The sequence below is a fragment of the Ailuropoda melanoleuca genome, chromosome 5 (assembly GCF_002007445.2).
Source record: "Ailuropoda melanoleuca isolate Jingjing chromosome 5, ASM200744v2, whole genome shotgun sequence".
NCBI lineage: Eukaryota > Metazoa > Chordata > Mammalia > Carnivora > Ursidae > Ailuropoda > Ailuropoda melanoleuca.
This window is the reverse complement of record NC_048222.1, coordinates 84,691,412-84,702,877: the sequence shown is the minus strand read 5'-3', so window position 1 is coordinate 84,702,877 and position 11,466 is coordinate 84,691,412. Positions and strand designations below refer to the sequence as shown.

At 37.8% G+C, this 11,466-nt stretch overlaps 1 long non-coding RNA gene across 1 annotated transcript in view; it reads left to right on the top strand.

The window, feature by feature from the left end:
* The window catches only part of LOC117802403, a 64,641-nt gene that overhangs the window by 27,054 nt on the left and 26,121 nt on the right, over positions 1–11,466 (top strand). The gene's annotated exons all lie outside the window — the stretch shown is intronic.

Below are 11,466 nucleotides of genomic sequence, written 5' to 3'. Positions count from 1 at the left end.
AATTTGGAGTAATGTTGCAGGAGTTGAAAAAATTAGAATACAGATTATCTAGACAGAGAATAGAGGGAAGAGCATTCTAGGTAGTATAAAGAAAGGCAGGGAGGTGAAGGAGAGGGTAACAACTTTTTGGATTACAAGTAGTTTAGTGTAGCTGGACCATGGACGGCAGGGGATAAAATTAGAGGATTAGACAGAAGCAAGTTAATGAAGTACCTCATATGCTACATTGAAAACTTTGGATTTTATCCTGAAAGTGAATGGAAAGATATTGAAAAGTATTAAAAAGGATGAAGACCTTGACTGCAGTGTAAAAGAAGGATGATGTAGGAGGAAGGAAGCTAGGGACAGAAGAGAGGCTCTTGCAGCAACCCAGAAGAGAAGATAGGAAGCAAAGTGGAAAAGATTTGGTGACCAATTAGGTTTTTATGTTTAGGGTAGAGGTAGTTGAAAGAAGGGAGGAGACTTTATTAACTTTCAGGACCTTGAATGGATAAAGCATTATTCATCTAGGAAAAGAATACAAAAGGAAGAATAGTTTTGGTGGAGCAGGAGGGAGAGATAGAAATGAATTAATTTTTTTCTATTGAGTTTGAAGTATTTTTATTTTTTATCTTAATTCCAGTATAGTTAGCATACAATGTTGTAGTTGTTTCAGGTGTACAATATAGTGATTCAACAATTCCATACATCTCCCAGTCCTCATGATGACAAGTGCACTCCTTAATCCCCATCTCCTATTTCTTCCATCCCCCCACCCACCTGCCCTCTGGGAACCATCATTTTGTTCTCTATAGTTAAGAGTTTCTTTCTTGGTTTGTCTCTCTCTCTTTCCCTCTCTCTCTTTTTTCCTTTGGTCATTTGTTTTGTTTCTTAAATTCCACATATTAGTGAAATCATATGGTATTTGTTTTTCTCTGACCAACTTATTTCACTTAGCATTATACTCTCCAGCTCCATCCACGTTGTTGCAAATGGCAAGATTTCATTCTTTTTATGGCTGAATAATATTCCATTGTATATATATATGCCACATCTTCTTTATCCATTCATCAGTTGATGGACCCTTGGGCTGCTTCCATATCTTGGCTATTGTAAATAATGCTGCTGTAGGGGTGCCTGGGTGGCTCAGTCAGTTAAGCATCTGCCCTCAGCTCAGGTCATGATCCTAGGGTCCTGGGATCGAGCCCCATATTGGGCTCCCTGCTCCGCGGGAAGCCTGTTTCTCCTTCTCCCACTCCCCCTGCTTGTGTTCCCTCTCTCGCTGTGTCTCTCTCTCTGTCAAATAAATAAATAAAATCTTGAAAAAAAGAAAAAAACATAATGCTGCTGTAAAGATGGGGGTGCATATATCTCTTTGAATTAGCATTTTTGTATTTTGGGGGTAAATACCCAATAGTGCAATTACTGGATCATAGAGTAGTTCTATTTTTAACTTTATGTTTTTTAAGATTTTATTGATTTATTTATGAGAGACAGAGAGAGAGAGAGAACAGGAGGCAGAGGGAGAAGCAGGCTCCCCACAGAGCAGGGAGCTCAATGCAGGACTCGATCCAGGACCCTGGGATCATGACCTGAGTGGAAGGCAGACACTTAACTGACTGAGCTACCCAGGTGCCCCTATTTTTAACTTTATGAGGAAACTCCTTACTGTTTTCCACAGGGAATGCACCAGTTTGCCTTCCCACCAATGGTGCAAGAGTGCTCCTTTTTCTCCACATCCTTGCCAGCACTCATTGTTTCTTCTGTTTTGGATTTTAGCCATTCTGACAGGTGTAAGAAGATATCTCACTGTAGTTTTGATTTGCATTTTCCTGGTGATGAGTGATGTTGAGCATCTTTTTTTAAAAAATATTTTATTTATTTATTTGAGAGAAAGAGAGCAAGCACAAGCAGGGGGAGTGGCAGGCAGAGGGAGAAGCAGACTCCCTGCTGAGCAGGGAGCCCAATGCTGGACTCATCCAGGACCCTGGGATCATGACCTGAGCCGAAGACAGACACTTAACCAACTGAGCCACCCAGGCGTCCCTGTTGAACATCTTTTCATGTATTTGTTGGCCAGCTAGATGTCTTCCTGGAGAAATGTCTGTTCATGTCTTCTGCCCATTTTTAAATTGGGTTATTTGTTTTTTGGGTGTTGAGTTGTATAAGTTCTTTATATTTTTTGAATACTGACCGTTTATTGGATATGTCATTCGCAAATATCTTCTCCCACTCACTAGGTTGCCATTTAGTTTTGTTGAGTATTTCCTTCACTGTGTGAGGCTTTTTATTTTAATGTAGTCCCAATAGTTTATTTTTGCTTTTATTTCGCTTGCCTCAATAGACATGTCTAGAAACATGTTGCTATGGCCGATGTCAGAAATTACTGTCTGTGTTCTCTTCTAGGATTTTTATGGTTTCAAGTCTCCTATTTAGGTCTTTAATCCATTTTGAATTTATTTTTGTGTATTGGTTTTGTGAATGAATTTGTTTTGTGTATTATTTTGGTGCAGTTATAAATGGTATTGTTTTCTTAATTTCTCTTGCTGCTATTTCAAGAAATGAGTTAGTTTATGAATGTTGAATTTAAGGAGCCCTAGATGCAGTCAGGAAGTAGTTAGTAGGCAGTTGGTTAAATGGACTTGGAATGCAGAAAAAAAGTATGGGCTAGAGAATTATAGTTTGTCAATCAATCAACTAAATATTAAATGATTAACTGAAAGTAATTCAACTAAATGATAGTTGAAACCATGACTTTACCCCTTAAAAGTTACAAAGTAATTGCTGTGTACCAAGCATTTCACATGTCTGAACTCATTTACTCTTCCTTATGAGCCTATAAAATAGATATTATTATTAGTCCCTTTTTACAAATGAGGAAACATTGGAGTTAAGTACCCTGCCCAAAATCTCACACACAGCCAGAGAGTGGCAAGACCCTTGCGATGTGGTTCTAGTATTCATACTCTTTACCATTGTGCTTCTCAGAATGCATTATAGAATAAGAGGAGAATAGGACTAATCAAAATCAGAATCTTAAGGACCACTGGTATTTAAGGGATGACTAGAGAACAGGAAGTAGTGGAAAAATCAGGAGAGTATTGTCGTGGAAGTCAAAGAAAGGGCATTTCAGGAATGGAGGTGAATGGAAGGACCTTGGTGACAGCTGTTATAGGGAAGCCATACATGCACACCCTGATATGGAGGTATGGAGAGCAAAGTGAAGACCAACAAGACCAGAAGCAGTTACCAATCTTAAGAGAGATCAAATCTCTGGTCTCAATTTTATTGAAGCTGCAGCAAATGGCATGAAATTCAAGAAAAGAGACGAGAGACATATATGCAATTGACTGCACGTTTTCTTTGCATATTTATGAATAAGTTACTTACTTACATGATACTTACTTTAAAAAAGTCCTATGCCACAGATAGGGTTAATTTATGTGTATGACTTAAAAGTGTAGAAATATGTGAATTTGAAGAGGAAAATGGAAACTATTCAGCCTTCACTCCATCTTAAGAGCTATCCATCTTGTTTACCCCATGTCAGTCAGTCTAGACCAGAACTATCGTGCCAACACAAATTGATTTTCCTGTAAACAGATTCTCTCTTTTCCTCTGTGTTACTATTATTTCCCTGGGTGTCTAATTCTTTTTTATTTCCCTTATAGCACTGCTCATTTTGTTTCCTTGCATTTATTCCATAGCTGGTCAGAATTGTTGATTCATTTTTATATTCAACAATATTCAAATCCTACTACGCCTGCCACCATATTTCTTGCATGCCTGCTTCAAGTGGCGCCAGCAGCTCTAGATAGCAAAGTAACTACCTAATGCCTCTGGATTATGTTCCTAGACCCTTAGGAAAGATTTCCGCTCAACAGCCCATTTTTATCTTGGCTTCCTATTCCCTTGTTGTGTCTCAAACATTAACTTATTACTGTCTAGACTTCCCACCATTTCTAGGGAGAATTATTGAACGTTGTTAAATTTAAGAACATCTGCTGTTATTTATCCTGATGTCCTTTACACGGATTTGCCCATTTGGAAAGCAGTGGAATTGCAAATCAAGGCCTGAAATTGGAGAGGCTGCTTTTGTGACTTTTAATTTGGGGTTCAAATCTGAAACCACTATTTATGTTTTTATATATGGAGACTAAATGCATCTTCGTTTTTGTTTTCTCTCCTGATGGCCAGTTACTCAGACCTCATCAAACCTGGTATATATTGCTCTCTCTTTGAGCCAGTCTCTGGGGCCTCTCAAAGTAAACCTCTTATGTGTGGTAGGTAAGGACATTTAAATACATTGTCCAGATTTCTAGAAAATAGTTTCTGCTAGATTTTCATGTGATATTTACTATATGTGTGTGTATGTGTGTGTGATTTACTATGTAGGTATATGTTATCACCCTTATGTTCAATCAGGTTTCTTACAAACATAAAATTCTCACAAATTAATGACAGAGTCAATTCATGAGTAGGGAAACATTTGATATAGAGCTTAAGCAATTATGTTAAAAGTGTTTTTATTAAATTCGAAAAGCTAGCTGATTAGTATTTTATTAACAAACAATAACAACAACAAAATCCTTCCAATCAGTTGAAGTCTCAGGAGATGCCTTAGATACAAATAATTTTAGGCATTGGACATCTTCTGCTTATGAAGAAAATGGGAACACACATAAGCTCTTCCTCTGATTTCTACCTGGGAGCTCATGCATATGCCCTGATTTAAAATCTGCTGCTCCTCTGTTCCATAATTGACCCCTTTCTCTCATCTCCCTCAGGCTTAAATCCTTCTAGAGTCACTAACGTTGGCAGTGCGGGGAGAAGCAGCAGCTGGTTTCTACCTTCACACATTCCTCCTAAGAGAGAAGTAGGACCTTTTTTTTTTTTTAAAGATTTTATTTATTTATTCGACAGAGATAGAGACAGCCAGCAAGAGAGGGAACACAAGCAGGGGGAGTGGGAGAGGAAGAAGCAGGCTCATAGCGGAGGAGCCTGATGTGGGGCTCGATCCCAGAACACCGGGATTACGCCCTGAGCCGAAGGCAGATGCTTAACCGCTGTGCCACCCAGGTGCCCCAGGACCTGTTTTATGTGACTATCCTTGACAAAGGAGTTTCAAAATAATTATGCTAGTTGGAAACTAATCCTCAGTCTGTTTGTCGCAATAATAACAAGCCACAGATAAAATGATGTTTTAAAATTCCTTTAAAAATCATTTTAAAAGACACAACCTGTTTTGTTAACTTAATTATTTTTGAACTCTGTAAAAGAGTGTTCTTTTGGATTAAACTATTTAAAGTTACCCTTAAGATTTCCTGTGAAGTTGGAACATTTGTGCTTAGAATGGTTTTTGCAACTGGGTTCAACAAGATACCCTTTATTACTCAAACTTAGCTTTCTGCCACTGAAGTAGAACTTAAGAAAACAGACTCCAGTGAGCAGCCTCAAGGGAGGCCCTGGAGGAGGCCGCAGAAGTACCAAGGAGCTGTTGTGGAAGGTGTTGAGCTGGTGGTACCACCACGACAGGCAGGAGCACCGCTTCCAAGAGGCATTCATATGCGTGTGCTGTTTCAAAGGGCTGATGTCCCTGGGGACTGCTGGGATTCCCACACAGGCAGCCGTGGCTCTAATGGGGATTGCAGAGGGAGACTTCTTGCTCAGACACTTTTATTCAGAATAGCAAACACAAGACCTCTTTTACCCAGGCACGGAGAAGGAGGCACCCTCTGGGAGTGCTGGACTTTTTCTCAGCATTTATACACAGAGGTTGTGAGCACCCTGAGTAGTGGGACCTTTAAATATGCTAGAAATAAAGTCAAAAAGATGAACATCAGGAGAGAAGTGTATCAAGAACAACTATCCACTTTTAGGGAGCCCATGGAATATTTAGAATGAATGATAATGTTAACATGAAAACAAACTTGGGCAGGAAAAGACGCCAAGAAGGAAAGGAACTTGAAAATAACGCACCTAATGAATCATCGAACTTTACATCGGAATCCGGGGATGTACTGTATAGTGACTAACAATATAATAAAAAATCATAAAAAAAAAAGAAAAGAAAATAACCCCTTTAGTTTCCTAGCAGTCTAAAAGAGGCACTAGACTGACAGTAAATAGAGTCATAGCCCAGATCCCAACAATAATTCTGTGGTTTGTTGGAAACAACCCATTTATTAAACCTAAAAAAATCAAAAGTTTAAGTGTGCCAATGTGTGTTCTTTTGTGAATCCTAATTTACTGCCCTAAGTTATTTCAAAGGTACGATCATCTGGTCGGTTGGTAACGATAACAATAATAGTAATGATACTAGTACTAATAATGTCCTACTAATGATGTCATTGCCAAGTATGCTAAGCACTTTAGAAATATGGGTTTATTGAATCTAAGCAACATTCTTTTATGAGGTAATTTTTCAGATGGGGGAACTGAACCTCAAAAAGATTAGGTAAATTGGCCAAGATCGCACAGCTGAAACTGGAAAGCAAGACAAAACTATGCTTTCAGCTTATTGCCTCAATAAGTAGTATAAGGAGTAGGATGAGAGATTGGAGATTCTAATACTATTCAAAAATGCAGTAGCCCAGAATTAAGTGTGAATGAACCGCACATACTCTATGTGACTCCTAGGGGCCGTCATCCTCTTAACGGGCCTCCTCGGTCTATTTCCTGTTAATACGTGGCTTGAAACAATTCTTCCTTGGACACTTATAAACTTGAGTCAGCTAAATAGAGTTTCCTACAAAGTCAGATCTGGAAAATTGCCAAAATGTCATTCCTTTGGATAGAGTTTCTAAGTAATTATAGTTCTGGGAGCAAAATTATGATACCAGAGACTCAGCAAATATTTGTTGAATGAATGAGTTAATAAATAAATTGAATGGACAAAACACTTAGAAGGTAGGTTTTTGGAAATTATTCACCATTCAGTAATTATTTATTGAGTGTCTATTATGTGTTATAACTAACATTATAGTGTCAAAGAGAGCAAAGTTCAGCAGCGAGCCACCACTGTTTATCCAAGGCCTCCTCCAAAGTACAGGCTATTAAGTTCTATTCTGCATCCTGTTTTCTCCCTTGTAAAACAGAGGGTTTAACTAGTGATTTTTATGGTCCCTTCCATTTCCCACTTTCTATGATTGTATGATTCTCAATATTATTTTAATAGCTTAAATTATAAAATAGTTTTAGGTGTACAGAGAAAATGCTAACAGTACAGGAATTTCCCATATACCCTACACCCCGCATTCCCTATTATTTAACATCTTACATTAGTGTGGTACGTTTGTTACAATTAGTCAATATTGATAGATTATTATTAACTAAAATCCATACTTTATTCATTTTTTTCTTAGTTTTACCTAATATCCTATTCTAGGATCCCCTCCAGGACACCACATTACTACTTGTCACATCTCCTTAGGCTTCTTTTGGCTGTGATGGTTTCTTAGACTTTCCTTTTTTTGATAATCTTGACAAAAAAAAATTTTTCCCAAGTAATCTCTACACCCCACACGGGACTCGAATTCACAGCCCAGAGATTAAGAGTCTCATGCTCTGTCGACTGCCAGCCAGGCGCCCCTGGTCTTGACAAGTTTTGAGGAGTACTGGTTAGGTGTTTTATAGAATGTCCCTCGATTGAGATTTGACTGGTATTTATTGTATGATTAAATTTGGGTTATATGTTTTTGGGAAGAAGACCACACAGAGTAGCATTTTCATGACATCATCTGAAGGGTACATACTGTGAATATGACTTATCACTGTTGATAGTAACCTTGGTCACCTGGCTGAGGTAGTGTTTGACAGGTTCCTCCACTGTAAAGTTATTCATCCCCCCCCCATACTGCACACTTTGGAAGGAAGTCACTATGCGTAGCCTACACTTAAGGAGTGGGGAGTTATGTTCCATCTCCTTGAGGACAGAGTATCTACACAAATTTTTTGGAATTCTGCACATGAGATTTATCTATTCTCCCTCATTCATTTGTTTACTTATTTATTTATTCATCTATTCATTCATTTGTTTATTTATATTAGTATGAGCTCATGGATATTTATTTTATACTTTGGATTATAATCCAATATTATTTTTAAAAAGTTTTTTGTTGCTCTAATTTTTCCAGCTTTGGCCATTGGGAACTCTTTTAGCTATATCCTGTGTCCTTCTGATTTATACCCTCATCAGGTGTTTAGGTTTTGTTGTTTTCTTTTTTTCCCCAGCACTTACATTCTGCTACTGTAAGATGCTCCCAGCTCATCTTGCATATTTCCTGTCCTTGTCTCTGAATCAACCATTTCTCCAAAGAGCCCTGGTTCTTTTTATTGGAGAATGGATTAGAAACCAAGGTCCAGTTACTAGGTGGGCCCAATGCTACTGGTGTGTCATAACTTCTAGGCCCTCCCAGCTCACAGAGCAAGGAAATATATATGTGTATACTAATCTATATATGGACATATATCTATACAAATTTCTCTATGTAACTCTTTGTATCTGTATCAAGCTAAACATGAGTTTATACTGATGTCTCCAACTTGAATCCATTACTACATGAAATGTTCTAGCCTGCTCCCCTTGCCTATCTGTAACCTCCCACTCAAAGAATGAAAGCCTGTCCTTCACCATCTGCCATTTATTCAGTTGTTAAATTCCAGTATACATGTATAGCAGTATCAGAATTCGTAACCTGTATCCTGTGACAAATGGTTTTATCAACTAGGGTACAGTACTTATGTGGAGTGTCTTTTGCCTTCAGTTTTGTAAACTCTACTTCCCAAGTTACTTAGGTCGCAACTTTCCCTCCACCACACCCTTCAGTGGGGATGGTTTTTTTACATTTTAAATATAGTTACATTGTTTTGTCACATTCTTCATTCCATCCTGGGATACCCCAACCTCTTAAATTTTTTTTTAATTTGCATGCAGTAAGATTCAGTCTTTGTGCTATAACGGTCTATGATGCTATATGCACAGTGTCATGTATCCATCATTACTACATTATGATACAGAATATTCTCACTGCCCCAAAATATCTCCTGTGCCTCATCTACTCAGCCTTCCCCCTGCCTGGAACTCCCGGCAACCACTGACCTTTTTACCATTTCTAGTTTTACATTTTCCAGACGCTTATACAATTGGAATCATACAGTATGTAGACATATAGGCTGGCTTCTTTCACTAAGCAATATGCATTTAAGAGTCATCCTCATATTTTTATGGTTTGATAGTTTATTTCCTTTTATCACTGAATCATATTCCATTATATAGATATGCCACAGGATGTTTATCTTTTTATCTGTTAAAGGACATCTTAGTTACTTATAGTTTTTGTAATTATGAATAAAGGTGCTATATATATTTATGTGCAGGTTTTGTTTGGACATGAATTTTGAAATAAGTTGATTAATATCTTTTTTATATTTATTTTTCAGTTTGTAATTGTTAGTTTGTAGTCATCTAGCTTTTATGTGCTTCTCAAATATAGTTTTTATTTATTTATTTATTTATTAAGATTTTATTTATTTATTTGACAGCGAGAGCGCACACAAGCAGGGGGAGTGGAAGACGGAGAAGCAGGCTCCCCACTGAGCAGGGAGCCCGATGTGGGGCTCAGTCCCAGGACCCTGGGATCATGACCTGAGCCGAAAGCAGATGCTTACCCAACTAAGCCACCCAGGCACCCCTCAAATATAGTTATTTAAAAAATATTGAACAGTTTCACATAAAAAAATCTGTTCAGAATCAAGTACCATCTTCTATAAAAGTATAAATAATAAACCCATAAATATTTTATGGAATAAAATAACTTTAAATATAGGGCAACTTAGAAATATATACATTTTAATGTCTTTTGAAATAAGAGCAGACCTCTGGTCTGCCAAGGCCATTTCTTTCATATCACAAACAGGGAAATTTATAGGTGTTGAATTAGCTGCAAAATTTTCCTTTTATTACTCCCTTTCAAATAAAACATGTTAAAAATTACATGTTTGGAAATCCAAATACAAGTATTTGCAACTTGATGTAATAAATACAAGACCACATTGGATATGTAAGCCCAGCTTCCTTTACGTGTACGCATGTCAGACAGGACACATGAAGCACCAAGAAATAACAAGCAGTGAAAATATTTTCCCTGGACATCTCATTTCTAAACACATGATACGTTTTACATACAGCATAATCCTATTAAAACGTAACTTGTTAGTCCATAGGATATGGGCATACAGTAGAGTGGGAGACAAGTATGCATGTTCACTAAAAGTCTAAAACATGGTAGCAGTTCTACCAAAGAAAAAGAAAAAAGTCTTTCTATAACACTGTCTTCTATCAAATTGCAAGTTAGTCCTTGCCTTTAATACTAGTATTCAAAGATGGTTCCTTCTTTGTGGATGAATTAACAAAAATCGCCCCCACATTGTTACCACCTTACAGAATTTTCAGTGTATTTTCTCACAGTGTCCAAGTGACTCATGCTGACTGGTCCAGCAAAGCTCAAGTATAAAATATCCTGGCATCAGGAAAGCTTTAACATTGAATGTTATGTTTTATTTTGTGTCTTTAGTTACCTGACATAAAAACTGGAGAAGGCCAAGCGCCTGTGAGAATGAGGGGCTTAAGAATATACTAGTTCAATATACGACTTTTTTAGTACCAGAAAATTAATGATTCTAAAGCCATGTTGGCAAATACTGGCATTCCCTGACCTAACAGGTTCTGGGATTTCTCTCTTAGGAGCTTGACTCACTGAGAGATGAGGACTGGTTTACCAAGGAGCCTGGAGGATTTTAGGGCTTTAATTCAGTGGAAGAAATTTAAGAGGGAATTCTTGGGAGTCTGATTCTTTCTGAAGCAGAGCACACCGTATGATGTATGACACGGGAGCTTCTCTAGATAGACCGCGCTCTTTTAATGTACACAAAATAACACAGGGAAAAATCTTTCTCTTTCTTTCATTTTATCTTCCCCATGTAACAGGGGGCCTTTCAGACGCATAGTTATTTCCAACGTCCTAGAATCTCTTTCTACCCTTCGTTCCCATTAAAATTTATAAGTGATAGGCTCCATATACTCCCCTGTTTTAGCTACCTCTCAAATAGGGTCAAACTATTTATAACCAATAATTTTTAAGTGTCCCAACTTCCCAGAAACATTCACAGTGATTTGAAACTGTATTTGTTCCTTTGTTTGTTTAGTTGGAGAAGCAGCAAGACAGAGTAAGGCATTTATTCCGTGGACCTTCTTTAACAGTTCCCTGAATACTCTTAATTAGGCCAATATGAGGTAAGTCGCTATACATGTCTCTGAGGAAAGGAAATTTACAGAGATTTTTCTTCCCAGTATCCCCCTGGTATGCCAAATTAAACTTATGTAAGGCCAAATATCCTTCAGAATGAAAGGGATTAAGACCCTATCCCCTGTCCTTTGGAGACTAGAGCTTTGAAGGGCTGAGAAAGCTCTGTCAGAGGTCCCCCGGT